Genomic DNA, 5,458 nt, shown 5'->3' with positions numbered 1-5,458 from the left:
CTACCAGCCAGCTGGGGGAGCTGAGGCTTTCCTGCCTCAGGTACTCAGTAGCCACTGGCAAGTGTTCCACTTAGACTCAGTCTAATCCTGAGGGTAACAAGTCAGCAAATAATTTTCTCCCTCAGCCACCATGCCTTTGGCCCTGCTGCTCTGTAGCTCTGGTATCCCTGTGGAGTGAGTTCTGGTTTCCTCTGGCAGTCCTCATATTTGGGGAGGTGTTTCTCCAAGATTAGACCTGGTGGGATCACTCTATTGTTGCTGGATCTCTGTGGGAAGTGACCCTGTGTGGCTCCCCAGCGGCTGCCACAGCCAGGGAGTTCTATCCATAGGAACAGCTCCGGGAGTGTGGGGCACAGAGATCCAGCAGCAAGGATAGGCACACTGCACATGGTTCTGACAGTCCTTGGTGCCCAGTGACTTCAGCAAGGCAAGTGCTGGCTTGCAACTCTGGCTTGGGTGGGTGTGCAGCATGGAGGCAGGGAAGGTGCGGGGGGGGGTAGGGTGCAGGAAGTGTGGCTCTAGCAGGCTCTGGCTGGACATGGGGTGGGGAATTTGCTCTGGCAGGGGTGGGGGGTTGCTGCTCTTGAGTCTCTTCCCACAGTCTCTGCAGGGGTTAGGCTTCTGGTTTGTCAGGCAATGTGGGAAGGGTGGACTGGAAATTCAGGATGGCAGGGAAAATGTTAGTTCAATTTTTCTGCCTGGTGAGAGAGTGTTCAAAGTCACAACAGAGTCCCTCTGGGGAAGTAGACCCCACTTCCTACAGCTCTCACATGTGGGGTGAGACAAGAGGTCCTTAGTTCACTGCTCGCCTGTAGAAAACTTACAGGAGCAAGTGTAGAGAAAAAGAAAAGAAAAACACAACTTTCTTGGGGGAGGAGACAGACAATTTTCCTTTGGGATGAATTTTGTACCTGAAGTTTGCTTTCTTGGAGTTTCAGCTTGCCTCAGCTGAGGTGACCTGCAGACATCACTCTTCTCTCTGCTCAGCTCCCAGTCTTCCGCTTAATTGGATACTTTCTGGACATTATCCTTCCCTCTGGATGGGAGCTTCTGTTTGAGACTGGCTCCAGTTGGCCATGTTGGCCCCCTCGTGATGTTGGTATTTTAATGGGGATTGCATTGAATCTGTAGACTGCTTTGGGCAGACATTTGTGCATTGTTGATTCTCCCCAGCCAAGAGCATGGTATGTTCTTCCATTCATTAATATCTTTTGCTATTTCTTTTCTTAGGGTTTCATAATTCTCAAAATACAATGTAAATATTGCTTCACCTGTTTTGTTAGGTATATTCCTAAGTAATTAATTTTCTTTGAAGATACTGAGAAAGGAACTGTCCTTGATTTGCTTCTCAACTTGACTGTTATTGGTATACACATAGGCTACTGATTTTTGGACATTGATTTTATACCCTGAGACATTACTGTATTTTCTAATCACTTCCAGAAGTTTTGTTGTTGAGTCTCTGAGGTTTCCTATGTATAAGATCATATCATCAGTAAAGAGTGTGCGTTTGACCTCCTCTGTCCCCATTTGGATTCCCTTCATATCTTTCTCTTGCCTGATTACTTGTATAGAACTTCCAGCACAATGTTAAATAATAGTGGTGATAGTAGACATCCTTTTGTGCTTCCAATTCTAAGTGGAAAGTTTTCAGTTTTACTCCATTTAGTATAATGTTAACTGTGGATTTGACATAGATGGTTGCAAATAGCTCAAAAAATGTGTCACCTATGATTATTTTCTTGAGTGTTCTTGTTAGAAAATGATGCTGAATTCTGTCAAATGGTTTTTCTACATCTATTGAGCAGATCATATGGTCTTTGGTTTTGCTTTTATTGATATATATTACATTTGTGGATTTTCACATGTTAAACCAGGCTTACATTGCTTGGATGAAGCCTAATTGATTGTGATGTATAATGTTTTAATGTGTAGCTGCAATCTAGTAGCTAAGATTTTGTTGATGGTTTTTTCACTGATATTCATTAGTGAAATTGGTCTGTAGTTCTCTTTAGTTAGGTCCTTTCCCGGTTCTGGAATCAAGGTGATGTTTCCTAAATAGAACGTGTTTGGGGAGGTTCCTTTCTTCTCAATGTTTTGGAATAGGTCCTGCATTATAGGTCAAAGCTCTTATTTGAAGGTGTGATAGAATTCTGATGTGAAGCCATCTGGTCCAGGCTTTTTTCTATTTGAAACTTTTTAATTGTTTCTTCAATTGCATTCTTGATATTGGTCTGTTCAAGAGATCTATTTCTTCCTCATTAATCAGGGAGATGGTGTGATTATAGATATTGGTCCATTTCTTCCACATTGCCAAATTTCTGGGCATTGTTTTTGTAGTAGTCAGAAATTATCTCTTGTATGTCTGTGGTGTCAGTTGTTATTTCCTCCTTTTTCTTTCTGACTGAGGTTACTAATGATTTTACTTTTCTGTTTCTGGTTAATCTGGCCAATGGTTTACCAACTTTTATTTCATCAATTTTATGAATCATTCTTTTGTTTTTGATCAAAATTTATTTCTGATTTAATTTTGATCATTTCTTTTCTTCTAGGTTTGAGATTGGATTGCTGTTCTTTTTACATTTCCATTTTTCTAAGATGATTCATTAGATTGTTCATATGCTCTCTTTTTGTTTTTCAGATGTAAGTATCTAATGTGATAAATTTTCCTCTTAGGACTGCTTTTGAAGTGTCCCATAGGCTTTGGTAGCTTGTTTAATCATTGTTGGTTTCTCAAGGAAGTTAATGATTTCCTTTTTTATCTCTTCCTTGACCCAACTGTCATTCAGCATAAGGTTGTTTAGTTTCCATGCCTTTGTGTGAAGATGAAAATTTTTGTTGGAGTTGAGTTCCACCTTTATTGCCTTGTGCTCTGAGAAGATACAAGGTATAATTTCAATTATTTTGATTTTGTTAAGAATTGATTTGTGCCCAAGGATATGATCTATTTTGGAGAATGTTCCATGGGCTGATGAAAAATACGTATGTTCCTTAGATTTGGGATGGAGTGTTTTGTATATGTCTATCAAACAGTTTTTCTAGTGCAGTGTTTAAGTCCCTTGTATGTTTATTCAGTTTGTCTTTAGAGGATCTATACAAATCTATAAGAAGAGTGTTAAAGTCTCCTAATATTATGGTATTATAGGATATCATATTGCTCAGACTAAATAAAGTCTGTTTCATAAATCTTGGACCATTTAAATTGGGTGCATAAATATTTATACATGAAATGTCCTCTTGTTGGGTTATTCTCTTAACCAATATGAAATATCCATCTTTGTCTTTTATGACATTAGTTTAAATACACCTGTATTTGAAAATAAGTTTGCAACCATTCCTTTCCTCTGATTTCCATTTGCCTGAAATATGGTTTTCATCCCTTAACCCTGAGTCTTACTTTGTCCTTTGAGGCAGAAAATGGATGGCTTGTGATTTTTTATCCAATCAGCCAACCTATGCGTCTTCAATGGCGAATAAACCATTAACATTTATTGAGATAACTGATAAGTGTGGTGGAGTTCTATTCATCTTATTTTGTGGGAGTCCACTGCTAAGTTTTATCTTTTGCATCATTGTGGAAGCTTGTTTTTATCCTATATCTTCTGGGTATTTAATTGATTGGTCATCCGTTCTGCTGATCAGTGTGTAGAATAGGTCTAAGTATTTCCTGTAAAGCTGGTGTTGTGGCAAACTTCCTCAATGTTTGCATATCTGTAAAAGATTTGATTTTGCATCATTGTGGAATCTAGGTTTTGTCCTTTAGTTTCTTGGTGTTTAGCTTGCTTGTGGTTCATTTTGATGGTCAGTCTTATTATTTCCTGTAGAGCTGGTCTTGTAGCAAACTTCCTCAGTGTTTTCAAGTCTGTAAAAGATTTGATGTATCCATCAATTTTGAAGCTTAGCTTAGCAGAAAACAGAATTTTAGGCTGAAAATTGTTTTGTTTAAGAAGGTTAAAGATAGATTACCATTCTTTTCTGGCTTAAAAAGTTAATTTGAGAAGTCCATGGTCACCCTGGTGGATTTGCCCCTGGAGGTCAATTGGTGTTTATTCCTGGATGCTTGCAGAATTTTCTCTTTCGTCATGACTTTGGACATATTCATGACGATATATCTTGTCAAAACAACAGAAGATCTGTTTAACTGAGATGACCTGGGGTTTGGTATCTTTCTGAAAGGAGTGCCAGAATCTTTGGTTACACTTTGGGAAATTTTCATTTATGATGTCCTCTAGTATGGCTTCCATTCCTCTGGGACATTTTTCTTCCCCTCCTGGGATACCTATAGCTTATATGTTTGAACACTTCATGAAATCCCATAATTCTGTCAGTGAACATTCTGCTTTCTCTCTCTTTTTTCCTGTCTCTTTAACTGACTGTGTTAGCTCAAGAGCTTTATCCTCTAGCTCTGAGATTCTTTCTTCTGCATGGTCTAATTTGGAATTGATACTTTCTGCTGCATCTTTAAGTTACCTAATTGACTGCTTCAATTCCTTAAGCTCTTCAATATCCTTCCTATATTCTTCATATTGTTTATCTATAATTTGATTCTTCCTTTTGGTTATTTTCCAATTTCTCAGCAATTTCCTTAATTGTTTTTACCATCCATATTTTAAAGTCCCTTTTGTAAGTTCTACCATTTCTTAGTAGGTGGAATCTTCTGCAGTAGCTATCTCATGATCCCTTACAAGGAGTTGCTCTGTTCTGGCTTTTCATGTTGCCAGGATTTTTCTGCTGTTTCTTCCTCATGAGTGTTTTCTTTTTGTCTGCTTCCTTCTCTTACTTTATCCTTTCACTTCCTCCTCTTCTTTAAGTTACTGTGTCTCTGATCTAAGATGTTGAAGTGTCCTTTTTTATGTATGCATTAATGCATTTATGGGGTACAATGTACTGATTTCATGGATTATTCCCTGAAATAACTGTGGGACCACTCCAAAAGAGCAAACATTTGCCTTACAGGAATCCCTGAAGGAGAAGAGGATGGTCCAAAAAGCACAGATACTCTACTCCAAGAGATAATTGAGGAGAACTTCCCAAGCATGGTAAGAGATACTGAAATTCAGATAGCACACAGTTTCAGAACCCCAGCATGACTCAACCCAAATAAAGTATCTTCTAGACACATTGTAATTAACATTGCCAAAGTTAACATGAAGGAGAAAATCCTGCAAGCAGCCAGACATAAAAAATTTATAACCTACAAGAGAAAGAATATTACAAGTGTCCTTTTGGTATAGAAACAAAAGGAACAGAAGAGTGAAGAGCAAGAATGGATAAAAGATATAAAAAGAGAAATGAAAAAGGAAAGGTGGGGAGAAAATGGGAAGACTGACAAAAAGAAGAGAGGAACAGAGAGATAGAAGTAATAGTAGCGGACAATAAGTTGCTTTTATCCACATGCACAAATCCCAATATCTGGAGGGCTGAGTTGGATGGTTCTTTCAAGGTCAGGAGGTTTTTT

This window comes from Otolemur garnettii, unplaced genomic scaffold, assembly GCF_000181295.1.
Source record: "Otolemur garnettii isolate 467f Iridium unplaced genomic scaffold, OtoGar3 scaffold00256, whole genome shotgun sequence".
NCBI classification, from domain to species: domain Eukaryota; kingdom Metazoa; phylum Chordata; class Mammalia; order Primates; family Galagidae; genus Otolemur; species Otolemur garnettii.
Note: the sequence above shows the minus strand (reverse complement) of the source record.